Source organism: Microtus ochrogaster, chromosome 1 (assembly GCF_000317375.1).
Source record: "Microtus ochrogaster isolate Prairie Vole_2 chromosome 1, MicOch1.0, whole genome shotgun sequence".
NCBI classification, from domain to species: domain Eukaryota; kingdom Metazoa; phylum Chordata; class Mammalia; order Rodentia; family Cricetidae; genus Microtus; species Microtus ochrogaster.
In genome coordinates, this window is record NC_022009.1 from 107,662,120 (window position 1) to 107,677,003 (window position 14,884).

At 41.8% G+C, this 14,884-nt stretch overlaps 1 pseudogene; it reads left to right on the top strand.

Moving 5' to 3' along the window:
* Positions 1-13,212: 13,212 nt before the first annotated feature.
* On the top strand, positions 13,213-13,307 carry LOC113456823 (annotated as a pseudogene).
* Positions 13,308-14,884: the final 1,577 nt, after the last annotated feature.

Here is a 14,884-nt window from a genome sequence, read left to right on the forward strand (position 1 = left end):
TTCATCTTCTCCTTCTCTTTGTACTACTTCAGCCACTTTCAAGCAGAATTCTTAGACATCGTCTATTTTTAATTCCAAGATAAGAAAGGAGGTTGCAGAAGAGAGAAATGTCTCACCCAGAATATCAAAGTGTGTCCTTTGGTGTAATCAATAGATGTGAACCCTACAAGTTTACCCCAGTTCATAAATCACAACAGAAAGCAACCGACAAGGTTCACAAGATAGGTTGGCAATTTGGAGAAAAGATTTTACCCAGTTAAGAGCAAGGGGTAAAGTACACCTTTCCTTTCTAAAAATAGAAAGTGTGCTCAGCCTTTGAAAGCCACAAGGTAGCAAATGGACAGAGAGATGGCTGCTGGGAGCAACCACCGTGGAGACAAAGTCCTTTATAAAAGCCTAATGCTTGTCATAAACTATAATTAAACAAACAACAGAACTGTTGCCATGGCAGATTCTGTCACTCATTACTTTCAAAGTCAAAACCACAATGCAAGGTCTGATTACCCCTCAGCGCCCCCTCCCAGGTCATGTGTGCTAGTTTGTCTCTATGTATATTTACACATCTTAAGTGATAGGTCAAAGTTTTAAATAATTTTACGGTTAATATCATTGCTTAAAAGGTTGAGGTTTCCTATTGAGCTGTCAAAAAAACAATTGTGAAAACTTCCGAGTTTAATACTGAAATTTTCTCTGCAAGCTGGGCTGCTGAGACAAGTTCTGTGAAGTATGTATTTTCCTTAAAGGGGACGATGTGATAATGTTGGGATAATGTCTAGGAGACTCTCAGTGGCTTTGCACCCTAGCAAAACATGGGACTCAGGCTATTACATCATTGGAAGGGACTGTCCAAACTATGACATTGTCACGTAAAAGAATTGCCTCTTTATTTTGGACAAGATGGTCACAACTATGACTTGCTTCAAATTCCATAACACATCTCCCGAAGAACTCACCCCAAAGCAAAAATCAAATGCATATATCCATTATGAGATGATCCATCCATAGAGTCTCCCTTAAAGGACGCATCGTCATCCTGAGAGAGGGTCCTCCCTGTGGCCGTTGAGTGGTCTACTCTTTGCTCCTGAGTGTTATTCTGAGTGCCACCTCTTGCCTGTTAAACTGTCACAAAATGCAAATGGAGCCATCATCTCCAACTTTGTGGGACACTTCACAGGGTCAGCTGAGGGTATGAGTTCCTATGAGAGAAGACGGCGCAATTCTCGTTTGCCCAATGCGGTCGTCAGAAGCTGCCAGTCCGGTCCGAAAATACCATTTATGCTTGGTGTCAATACAGGTTCCTCACAGGCCTTTCCTGAGAGCTAGAGGTGCTTGGAATGGCCAGCCAGCAGCGCCGGGGCTCCTTGCTTCAAGGTTTGCAGCTGTTGCTCACTGGCTGTAATGGTGAGAACTTGGAAACAAAGGACATGGCATGGCCATGTGGCCCGTCACTATGCCTGAGAGTGCACAGGGCATACTACGTCAATTCGCTGCTATGGCTCACTCTCAGACCAGACTTCTGATAGCAACAGAAGGGTGGGAAGGGAGGCAAGTTACTAGGTTTTTGGTTTCCTTTCTTTAGATCACGAAATTATTTTGGAGGCAGGGACAGTAGAGAGAGATCCTGGTCACACAGTCCCAACTTCAACCTCCTTAGAGGTCTGGTTCTCCAGCTCTGGAACCTCTAAAATCCCAGAAATCTCATTTCCCGGTTTGGATGGTCAACTGGATGTCACCTGTCAAGCCCCGTGTTAACTCTGCATTTTTAGTAATACTTTCTTAATTTCCAAAAGCTTTTTACATCTGATCGGTCCTTTTTATAGTGTACTCTTTTTTTTTTTTTTTATTTTATGGAAGCAATAGTTCTCGGTGGCTCCCTGTGGATATTTGTGTATTTTTAGGAGGATTGCCATCTGCTCCCTGCGTGGTCTTTATTTACTCTATTTGTTGCTGCTGTTGTTTTCTTTTATCTTGCTTTGGCTTCCTTTCTCCTTGTGAATGTCTAGTGTTTCAAATGTCTCACCGTATTCATATCAGAGTCATGCTCTATGCATGAGTAGGGTGTGAGCCTATAGCTTCCTAAGACTTGTCAGTCAGCTGAAATTTCCATCTAGAAAGCCCCTATTAGACAGCACAGGGTGATTTGCTCCCCACGACTCAGAATTCTGAGTCATTCTAGGCGCTCAGTGGGGCACACACCGGCTTTCCATCACCATTGTTTAAATGTCCACCTCTCTATTAAGTAACGTCTTTCATCTGCGTTACCTCTGTATTAGTAATAAAAAGATGTCTTCTAGGTTAACTCAAAAATTAAATCTGAGTTTTTGCCTTGTTCTTTTTGAAGTTTAGGCATCGTTTAGGAGGAATTGTAGCCCATGTCTGTGACCTAGCCCTGGGGAGATTAAAGTAGGAAAGTCATGACTTTCGGGATAGGTTGGGCTACAGAGTAAGTTCAAGGCTAGCCTAAACTGGGGTTGAGGGGATGGTGAGATAGACAGGGAGAGTGGTGGGGGTGTCAAGATAGAAGGGCAGAGGAAAGGAACAAGGGAGGGAGAGAGGGGACTGAATCTCACCCTAGTACTGGTTCTCAAAGAAGTATTGAGAGAGGGGACGATTTAGGGCTGTGGTTACAGAATCATGCTGTCTTTCTAGTCTCTCAACTGCTAAACTATGGGTTGGTGTGAAGCAACATCACAAATGGAATATAATAGAGAGATTATCTAGATAGCCAGGTTGGACCAAGTCATCGGCTGAGCCCTTATACATGGGAGAGGAGGGCAGAATGATGTGGCAGAGAAGACAAGGGAGTGAGGTGCAGGAGGTCAGAGAAAGGCCACCATGGGGACTTAATCCACTGCTGCCTGTGAAGGTCAAGGGAGCAGCCAAGAGAAGTCCTCTAGGTGACGACAGCACCCATGGCGAGGGAGCAGGCACCTCCCTCCTCTTGTCACTCTGGAGCTGAGTTCTTCCAGCCCCTTGAGTGAGTCTGTCTTAGGCTTGCTGTTGCTGTGATGAAACGCCATGAGCAAAGCAGCGTGGGGAGGAAGGGGTTTATTTGGCTTACTCTTCCATATCACAGTTCATCATCAAAGGAAGTCAGGATAGGAACTCAAACAGGGTAGGAACTGATGCAGAGGTTATAATGAAATGCTGCTTCCTGGCTCCATTCCCATGGCTTGCTCAGTTCACTCTCTTATAGAACTGAAGACCGCCAGCTTAGGGGTGGCCCCACCCACAATGCGCTAGGCCCTCCCACATCGATCACTAATGAAGAAAATGCCCTACGCGTTTGCCTATGGTCCAGTTTTATGGAGGCTCAATTGAAAGTTCCCTCCTCTCAGATGACTATAAGCTTGTGTCAAGTTGACATAAAACTAGCCAGCACAGAGACTAAAACAAATTCTTCCTTGGGGACTCCAGACCAGAGCTCTGGCTAGTAGCCTGAAGTTAGCTTGACAATACCCAATCCAGTGCTTATGTAAGCCCCCTGAACTTGCAGAGGATAAAAGGTGTTTTTTTTTTTTCTGTTTTATTAAGTGACTAAAATTAAGGTAATTTTTATGGCAATAACATAGAAAGTACATGGGGTACTGCTTGCACTCCATGTTTGGGGGCAGAAGGAAAGATGGGAGAGGGGAAGATTGAGAACCTTCACTGTGCACTAAAGGGACAATTCTTGGGCATCATCAGAAGACTTCAGGTAAGAAGAATGGGGTCATCAAACTACTCAGTGTTGTGAATCCCGCTTTGAGTTAAAATGGGAATTCTTACCGAAAGGAGAGAGGCTGTCTCACTGTACATTTGAGATTTGTCAATGGTTCTGTCCCAGCTTAAGTGGAAAGGCTCAAGGCTTCTGCACTTGTCTCCTAGCTAGTGGTGCTGTTTGGAGGTTGTGGAGTCTTTTGCACGGGACCTAACTGGCAGACATAGTTCCATGGAGGCCGAGCTTAGGTTGTTAGCCTGGTTCTGCCCGGTATCTTTGCGTGCTGACCTGTAAGATGTAGCAGGCCACCCTGCAAGTTTCCACTGTAAGAATCCTCCAGCCTTTTGGTATGATTTCCCTGCAAGGATGGCCTTAATCTTCTGGACTATGGGTTACAGTAGACTTTGCCCTTCTTCCGAGGCTTCTGCCAGATATGCGTGTGTTACAAAAATAAGAAAAGGACCCAACTGCTGTTTTCCCAGACTGATTCTGGGTTTCCTTCTGCACGGGATTAGACTTGACAGAGGACACCCCAGCAATCCTGTGCCAAGCACAGCTGAGAGGGCATGTGTGCACAGGGCTTGCATTTCTGAGGTGCTGCTGATGTCCTGAAGGGAGGGCTGTGGCTGCGTGAATAGGGACAGGGAGGGCTGTGGTTGCGTGAATAGGGACACAGAGGGCTGTGGCTGTGTGAATAGGGACGGGGAGGGCTGCTGCAGCCGAGTTTTTCTGTCCTCTGTTCCACTGTCCAGCTCTGGCTGAGCCCAGACTCAAGGTTCTTCTCCATTAGCTTCTCAAGCACAGGACTACAAGCCAAAGCCACTATGCCTGTATTTATTATAAACTCTTTAGAAGCAACTGTCTTTTAATTTATTTGCATGTAAATGTTGATCAACTAAAAAGTGACATAAAAATATAAAATGTAATCCACATTACCTCACCTCTTATTGCCCTCTGTTTTTCTCAAGCCTTTGCCAGGCTTACACCAGTATCAGAAAGAAAGAGAAATTCCAGACTCATCCACAGGCACCAGCAGACTGGGGAAGGAAGATGTGCTGCATGCATATTAATTCCTTGTCTCTTATGCTGTCTCAGAAGTGGAAAAAAAAAAACCCTTGTTGTAGTTGAGTGGGTGGTGGCAGCTCGCTTCTCCACATCTAATTTCATAAATATGTGTTGCAATTAGCTTTTGCAGATGGAATAGCTAAATCCTGATTCAATTTTCTATTTTAGAAGGGCCATTAATCTGGAAAACAAATAAAGATAAATTAATTTTTAATGCCTAATCCATACTTTCTCAAAATGAAACTTATAACACTCATATAGCCTTAAATAGAAACCACGAGCCCCCAAACTTCTGTTTTCTCTACGGCTGAGCTTATCCTGCCGTGCACATCTCTAGGGGGTCCACGCCGAACACAGAGTGTTTGCTTTCTGTCTCTTTTGTTTTAAAGCTGAGGGCAATCAGATCGTTCCTAAGCAGTCTGACCGTAGAAACAATTTTTTTTTTCCTCCAAGCACTATTAATAGGAAGAACTTGGACAGTAATTTTAGAAACCAAAGAATAATCAAAACCCATTTACTAGGACTGTTGAGGGGACAAGTCATTCCAGTTAACTAGATTTTCTGGTTAGCTGGAAATAAACCTAATATCCATAGTTCAACACTTCCATAACACATCTTTTCAAAATGCTTTGGCTTCTCTCATGCCTTGGGAAGTAGGGAGTGGTGACTGTCCCTGAGTACTAGATGACCAAGGTTTCTGCAGTCTACATAAACACTCTGTGCTTCAGGGTGGGCTTCAAGGGTCTAGGAGATCGTGTCGACTGGCAATCAGCTGGACATGCAATCTGGAAGCAGGCTTCTCATTTCTGTCTGAGAACCTCTGTTTTAGCCTACTTTTCTCTTGAAATCAAGGCTAACAAACAGTCCTACTAATCAAGGGTCCTAATTTAATTGGGCGAAATCAACCTTTTCTCTGCATAATAAGGTTTCTCAGGCTAAATTTCAAAGGGTATGGGTGGAAAATCTCACTTACAGATGTATGATATGGCAGCGGTTTTAAGAAAATTTTAACCAGGAAAAAGCGATTCATCCTAGAGAGGGCAGGAAGATTATGAGTTCAGAGCTAGCTTGTGCTATCTAGTGAGAACCAGAGGTCATACGGGACCTCGTTACAAAAAGGAGCCAAGGTTTACCTGGGAACTTTCAAAGCCTCACAGTTTAACAGTTTGTACACAGGTGATATTAAAGCATTCCATTGTTTTACGCATGTGATTTCTCTTCAACTTCCTTTTACTGAAGTGAAAGGGTCCGGCACTATCCTAATCCAAACAGCTGCCATCTTCACAACCACAGCTGGGCTTGCAGAGTGTTGAGGAGGGGGTAAGGAGTAGCCAGCCTTTCTTCCAGCCAGTTGTGTACATTCTTCCTGAATCCTCGTGGTCTTGGGGAGGAGCTAGAGTATACAGGCTGGGAAAGACTAGGGGCTGGGCAGCAGCTATGTGAAGACTCTCCCGTGTACTTTTGAGCAACCACCCTGTTGTCAAAATTCCCTCACCCATCTCAGTAAGTCAGCCCAATAAATTCATTGGTTCTCTGGTATGAACTTTGATGACATTGAACTCTGGCTTGCTACTGGGATCTTATGAGGAGGGACTAGGCGTTGTTTGGTTCCTGCCTTACCCACCCCGACCCTTCACTCACTGAAAAAGCAAGAAATAAAAAGGAAAGGGAAGAGCATGAAGGTTCCTAGGTGTGGTGGAGAAGAAAGCTTATTGTAGAGATGTGGGCAACCATAGCCAGAGGCAGGCACATCTGGGAGAGACCAGAGTGGACCTGACCAGACAGAACTGCGCCACTGAGGGAGAGGGAGAGAGGAAGAAATAGGGGAGAGAGATGAACCAGGTGCAGAAGCCAGGAGTTCAAAGGTCCAAAAAGGGCAGGTAACCAAAGGCTCTTCCCTATATAATCTAGACATTTTGGTTACAGTGCTTGGGCTGGAGAGTTCAGGGCAGAGAATGGGTATCCAAGCCATACTCTGTAACAGGTAGCGACTGAGGGATGCTGGGAGAACTACACTCACCACCTTCCCTACGACAACTCCCCGTTCACCACCTCCACAGGGGAGAAACCCTCACAATAGATAGTAAATTCGCTTGTTAATGCTATTATGTCTCCTGGCATAAAGAAGGGAAACCAGTACATAAAACATTAGCAGGGTGTAAACATAGAAATTGTTTTAGGAAAGAGGGATTTATATAAGAAGATTAAGATGGGTGAGTGTTTCCAGAATGAAAAAGAAGACTAGAAAGCTTTTGCAAGTTCTGGAGATCTGAGTGAGTTATTTAAGGTAAATAGAAGGGAGGCTTAGCGATTGCATGTACCGTATTAAAGTTTATAAGGTCAAAACCCAACAATTACAAGGACTGGCTAAAATGTATGTCTAATCAAAATTTATTTTGAAAAGCCCAGTTATGGAAATATTGTACAGTAGTTAAAAGTACCACACTGCTTATACTGGTTTTTGGGGTGTTTCATAACTATTTTTCCAAAGAAAACTTGAGGCCCCGTTGGATAAGGGTATGAAGAATATAAGCTATTGGAAGAAAGAGAAGCAATTGCTCCAGCAGTCGCAATGGAACCTGACTTGTTTGCCACATGCTGCTCTCAGTTTAAGTCATTTGTCCTCTGAATAATTTTGTTTATCAAATGAGGAACCAGGAGCATAAATTAATAACTTGTCAAGACAGCAGATAGCTCATAAATGGCAGTGATGGAGCATGAGCCCAGGCATTCCTGTAGAATACAGAAAAACACCCTTCATTACTTGCCTTCCAACAAGGACGTGGTAGCATGTCGTTCTGCCGGAAACACCCTGCGTCGTGATGACAGAAGAAGGAAGGGTGGCACCTGCTAGGACTTCTGCAGCAGGCCATGATAAGGAAAACAAAACAAAACAAAACAAAACAAAACAAAACAAAACAAAACAAAACAAAGAAAAACCAATGGCAAAGGTACAGTCAATAACAACATCTTTATAAAAACGATTTTTGGTTGTTTTATTATTTTTTGTATGTGTGTGTGTGTATTTTGGATGCATATATGGTGTGCACCACATGCATGTCTGATAGCCTCAGAGGAGAACACTGTGGCTGGAGTCACAGATGGTTGTGAGCCACCATGTGGGTGCTAGGAACTAAAGCTGGTTTCTCTGGAAAAGCAACAAGTACTCTTAACCTCTGAGCCATCTCTCCATTACTAACAATGCTTAATATTAATAAAAGGAATGATAAATCAGGCCTTTGTTGGGAATTTTATACAAAAGAAAACTACTCCTGACATCAATAATTTTGGTTAAATAAATGAATAAAACAAAAATCCCCTATAATATATAGAAAATTGGTCAAGAATTCAAATTATCACAATGGCATTTGCTTTGGAAAATAAGTACAAGCCTTTTTTCAAGACAGAAACTTTCTAATGTGGATGTCATCTGATGAGAATATTTATACATATTGAGACCCTGAGAATGAAATAAAACATCGCAGAGCACAGTTGAAATTGTCAACTGCCAATCCGGAATCCATTCTCTCTGTTTTGTTCAAATACCCACTGCTAATAACCCAAGTGCCCCCACAGTTTTCATCAATTTGGTTTTTATTAACATTCAGTAGAATTTTGGTCGAGTCTCAAACTTAATTTGACACGCAGGCTTTGAAACAGTTGATGAATATTGATTATTTTGTTCATCGTCTGGGACTTGTTTCAACTTGGTTAGAAGCTGTGAGCTTTCATTCAAGAAAACTCCATCCTTGATTTCAATGAACGTGTGTTCAATCAGGAAAACAGAGACACACGAAGGCATTGAACATGCTGGAGAATATATCATAGGAAATCATAACCTCACAGGAATTAGGAGTTTGGGAAGCCTGCAAGTACCTCTGAGGGTATCAGTGCTTGGAATTATCCTGAAAAATCAGGGACTATTTCTAGAAAAGAATCAGAGGAGGATATAAAGACTAAAAAGAAAAACAAGGCCTGAATCAAAGGATTCTGCCCTTGTGCGCTCCCAACGGTATGCTGCCAACAGCATCTTTCTCCTTGTGTTGTACTTAAGTAGACACTTAAGTCCATTTTGATGGTAAGTATTATGTCTTACTTGTCTTTGAAAACCTAGCACTTATCACAATACCTGTTCCATAATGGGTACTCAATAAATATTTGATAAATTCATATAAGGTTGAAGGAATGAATAAAGAAAGAAGAAGCCCAAAGGACCTTGTGAGGCAACACGTTTGGTTGTACACAAGGCGATCGCCTGTCAGTCTACACTGGATTTAACTCCACTGATCGTGGAGAGGCATGGTGGATTTCCGTCAGGAAAATCACAAAGAGTTGCAGTGACGCTGATAACAAAGACATAATCCTGTGCTGGCTGCCTTAAATGCTTTAGACATCTTAACTATTTCAGAGATCACTCTTAGCTCTCCCGAAAATCCAACAAGTGGACAGGACAAGCTCTTACACTACAGTCTCTGAAATAGAAGAACGCAGATTTGTCGTTGTGTAACTTAAGGAGAAATTTAACAACAAAAACAGAAGCATTTTCTTATCGTCCTTCCCAGCCTGGAACCTACCCTAGGACAAACGGCAAAGAATGGCCCTGAACAAAGTGAAATTAATGTTCTGGCTGTTACAGCACGATCCAATCTGACTCCATGTAGTTCATTATTCTCAATCAGATAATTCAGAAGTGTGTGCTTTCCCAAGATAAACTCAGAAGGGAATTTTCTGTTCTCTATCTGACCTTATTTAATTTATCTGAGTATCTGCATTTATTGTTGGACAAATAATAATGTCTACCCTTGGGTGTTCATGGTCAGCCCACAATTTCTTCCCATCTTCAGCAAAACAGCTCACATGAATTACTTTTATCTTGCTTCTGCAGCAGAAATAACAGAGTGTTCATTTGCTATTCAATAGCTATTATTTGTATCTTGGTGCAGATTGCTTAAGAATTCAGTCTACATTTTCTGGTACCCTGAAATAATATCATCTGTAGCTATAATAATAATGTCATCTTCTTTTGATCAAAATATTACTTCAAAATATTTTGTGGTCCACTGCCAACTTATCTGCTTTATCTAAAGGTGTGTGTGTGTGTGTGTGTGTGTGTGTGTGTGTGTTGGGGCAGCTCATAGAAAATTTCAAATTTTGGTATCTATTGTTGAAGTACCAAGAGCGATAAATGCTCTCTTCTTTTGTAGGTAATTAAATAACAAGGTACAGCTGAGACACCTCATAACTGCCAAGTTCAAATTGCAATATTGAGTGGATTCTCCAACTCTGGGGAGAGTTTTTCTAGTTAACAGGAGGGAATGAGAGAAAGACACCAGGCTTCCAAAGTCTAGTGCCAAGGAAAGATGGTGAATTACTGGCTTATCAAAAGGCGTCCAGGAAGATGAATTGAAAATGGAATACCTTTTCAAAAACACAAAGAATGGGGTGGTTAAAGTCAGATGTGAAGGTTTACGTTTTGAATTATTCAGAATTGAGAGTGACTGAATTTCACATTGGATTGGTCATACGTGGAGTCTTTGGACTGGCACATACTTTAATCTGGGTGTAGCCTGTTCTCTGGAGCCACACTTCTTTAGTGGACTCCTGGGCCAGCAGCAGTCTCTGTGAGATGATTGTCAGAAATGCAAGGCTTCAAGCACCAGTTCAGGCCCACTAAATCTGACTCTGCTTTTTAATAAGGTGAGCAGGCAAATCACATGCATGCTAATGACCGAGACGCGCGCTGCACCAAGACAAAGTGGAAGGAATATTACATAGAGTTTGAGGGAACATCCAGACTGATTGGCTGGGAGATTTTAGTGGGCAAAGGAACAAGCACGGAGAAACTTAAAAATGAACAATGGAAGAAAAGTTTCTCAGAAACCAAAAAGAAACATCGTAAATTGTGATGGCTATTCTTGGTTGTCACCTTGGTTATATTTGGAATTAACTAAAACTCAAAAAAGGAGGGCACACCTGTTAGGAACTTTTGCTTTATTTGAAGTAGGGAAATTCATTTTGAGGTGGGAAGACACACCTTTAATCCAGGTCATTTGAGCTGAGATAACTGAGCTCCTATCTGGACCACACCTTCTGTGGAAGCTACCTCAGGTCCTGGAAGAAAAAAGGTTTTGCTCTTTGTCTGCTTGCCCTTACCTTGCAAACACACCCATCCTTTCAATGGCATTCAAACCTCTTTTGAAGACCAGCTGAGACATACAGTCTTGTGACTTGAGTAACTACTGGATTCTTGGGATTTCCGTTCACAGCCAGCCATTGTTGGATTAGCTGGACCACAGCCTATAAGTTCTTCCAGTAAATCCCCTTTCTATAGAGAGATTCATTTTATAAGTTCTGTTATTCTAAAGAATCTTGACTAATACAAACACCCACCAAGAAAGTATAATTACCGGTTGTAGCAGGCTTTCCTTTAGGCCACAGACCAGCTCCCCAATCATGGCACAGAGATTTATTATTTGTCATGAATGCTTGACTTTAGATGAGACTTGTTTCTTGCTAGCTCTTATAGCTTAACTTGTTTCTCTTCTTCTACATTTTGGCTCAGGGCTTTTTGCCTTTCTTTATTTCTTTACGTCTTACTTTCCTGTTTCTTGTGTCGGCCTGTCTGTCTGCTGCCTGGCTTCTGACCTTGGGTGTCTCCCTCTCTTTCTATCTCATTTTCTTCTCCTTCTCTCTCAAACCTCCATTTCTCTTCCCACGTATCCTCTCTGCCTGCTAGCCCTGACTCTCCCTCTCCTGCTTAGCTATTGGCTGTTCAGGTTTTTATTAGAACAATCAGATGCCTTAGGCAGGCAAGGTGGGACGAATGCAAGCCATCTTTGCATCATTAAACAAATGCAGCATAAACAAATGTGACACATCCTTACATTGTTAAAGAAATGCAACCTACCTTTACACAGGTAAAGTAATATCCCACAGCTTAAACAAATGTAACGCATCTTTACATAGCTAAAATTATATTCCATGACCACTGATCAGTGTCAAATATCATAAAAGTCTTGGGGAAGGCATGTCTGCAGGAGCTACTAGATTTAGTAGGAAGAAAGCCATTCCCTGGAAATCACTGAGGACAACTTTAAGGCTAAAGAGAACAGAAATTAAAATTTGTTTCTATAAAATTATAGTTAAGAAAGTAATTTTTGTACTCCTCTTCTTGCTATGACTAAATATGTTTAGCGAGCAATACGAAATGGTAGGTTAGGTTTCTGTGCAGTATCAAAAATATCTTAAAAAATCAGTTTGAAGGAGGAAGGCTTATTTTGGTCCATGGTTTCGGTCTGTGGTCCCTGGCTCCTGGTTTGGGTCTCGGGGCTAGAAAGTACCATGGAAGATCAAAGGTGCTAACTTCCTGGTGGCCAGGAGGCAGAGAGACTGAGAGGGGAAGAGACTAGAAGGAAAAACCAAAAAAACTCTCCCAGGGCATGGCCACTGTGACCTGCTTTCCCCCTTGAGGCCTGTGTCCTGAAGTTACTAACATTGCTTCATAACCCTTTAAACTATACTCCCACAAACAAAGCAATCCATCCAGGAAGCCAGAGCCCTCTGAGTGTCTCCGGCTCTAAGGACGGCTACACAGAGGACTCAGCCTCAAGGAGAAGGTACGGATGGAAACTGTAACAAGTGGTTAGTCCCTTAGATTTCCAGAATTGAGATTTCAGCAAGTTGGGGCCAGTGCCATAAAGTTAACCTATGGCTAGTACAGCCAGTAGCTAGCGCCCCCTGGGCTAGGCAGCCATTGCTCTGCATGTCCACCTTCCCCCTCCACCCACCAGCCCACTTCTATTGAATTTACACTCTAGACACTCCTAGTTGTCCTCGGTTGACTGATGTCATGGACTTTTCTTTTTATCTGCAACATTTGAAAGCATTAGACATTATCTTTGAAAATAAAAAAACTAACAGTATTAAAGTAGCATACTAAATAAAATACGTATAAGTGTGCAGTTTGAAGAGAACTGACAGATGTATATATCCATATAACCAATTGCAATAATTAAGATAGGTATAATATATGGACAATTAGGATACAGATTTCCATCATACCAAAGCTCCCTCTGTGCCTATCTAGGTGGCTCCTCTACCTCCTCCCCAAAGCAATTCCAAAGGTTTTATCTGAATCATTTACAGCTGCTTCCCTTTTCCTTACATCTGGGTTCTTTGCACACAATTTTTGGAACCCATTCACATTGTTGTACACATGAAGTGTGTTCCCTTCCATTGATCAGTAGTGTTCCTTTGAGCTGATGAGCCTTGATCTCTCTAGCCATCTGCCGGTTGCTGGATGTTTGTGGTGTTTCTGGGTATTATGAAGCGAGCCACTATCAGCTATAACATACATACACTTGGGAAGATGTGCTTTCATTTTTTTATAGGTAAGAACCTAGGAGTAAAATTCTTATTTGGTCAGTATATGTTTAAGAAATTGCCTAGTGCTTGCTTCTGCAGCACACGAAAATTGGAACAATACAGAGAAGATTAGCATGGCCCCTTTGACAAGCAAATTCGTGAAGTGTTTCATATTTTAAAAAGAAAGAAATTAGCTGATTTTTTAAAAAATAAAAACCATCTATAAGAGTTTCACTTGCTCTTCCTTGCTGGTCTGTAATTTAGGCATTCTGGTGAGTGTGCATTCATATCTCATTGTGGTTTTAACATGAACTTTTTAAAAATTATGTGAAGAACGTTTTGTTCTACCTTCCATGGTGGTGCACGGATTTAATTTCAGCACTCTGGAGGCAGTAGCAGGTGGGTCCCTGAGTTCAAGCCCAGCCTAAACTACAGATTGAATTCCAGGACAGCCAGAACTACACAGAGAAACCCTGTCTCAAAACAAAACAAACAGGGCTGGTGAGATGGCTCAGTGGTTAAAAGCATTGCCTGTTCCTCCGAAGGTCCTGAGTTCAATTCCCAGCAACCACATGGTGGCTCACAACCATCTGTAATGAGATCTGGTGCCCTCTTCTGGCCTACAGGCATATATGCAGACAGAATATTGTATACTTAACAAAATAAATATTAAAAAAAAACCAAACAGACAAAAAGAATATTTGTCCTTATTTTCAATCCTCTATCTTCCCTATTTTATCTTTAAAAATAAAATTTACATATATAAATGTATAGATGTATAATATATAATTATATTGCTATGTTAATAAATTCAACACTTGTTATTTTCAATAAATTAATAAATTAGCTTAAGTTTCTCTAGTTCCTATTTGGTAAATATTAACAAAACGTAAGCCACAGAACTGGAGGGCTCCTCAACAATTGTCAAGGACCAAAGTACCAAGGATGATGATACAGGCCTATAATCACAGCAACTTGGGAGGCAGAGGCAAAGGGTCAATCCTTATGAACTGTGAGCTCAAGCCTAACCTGGGCTACACAGGGCTGCACAGCCAGTTTATAAATTTAAAAGCAAAACAAGCTCAAAGGTGTCCTGAGATCAGAAAGTGTAAGAGCTACCATTCAAAAGAATCTAAATGTGTTCTGTGCATAAAAGATACTGACTTCATAATATGGAGGTTCTGGCAGAGACTAAGAGCACATAAACAGCACAGATATCACTACAGTGGCTTTAAGCTTTCTCTTCCACGTCACCCTCTCAAACATTCCACTGGGAGTACTTCTCATTAGCAGAAAATTGACACAGGCTTCAGGGAGCATCAGAAGCTAACAGAACTTGACCACACGTTTATCTGATCAGATTTTGCTACTGCATTTTGTCTAAGTTTGTTCTAATAACTAAATTAGCTTCAAATTTGACCAGCTCAGAGAGCCCCACACCCAAAAGCACACACATGTAAACATGTGCACTTTACTCATCTGTAATATTTTCTTAGGGTTGTACAAATTCTTTGTGCTTGTTGGATATCAATAAACATATTTAGTAATCAGACATATTTAGCGCAGACATTCTCTCGCTGTGTGAGTTGCTTTGCAGTTTCTTAGCGCTTTATTAACAAAGCATAAACTTTTAGAGCCAATGAGGTCCAATTTGTTGGGTTTTGCTTTTGTGATCTGTGTTTTATGTGTCTCTTAAATCCCCGTCTGCCTCCAAACCGGGAATGTTTCCCCCAGAAGGCTGCCTTTTACGTAACG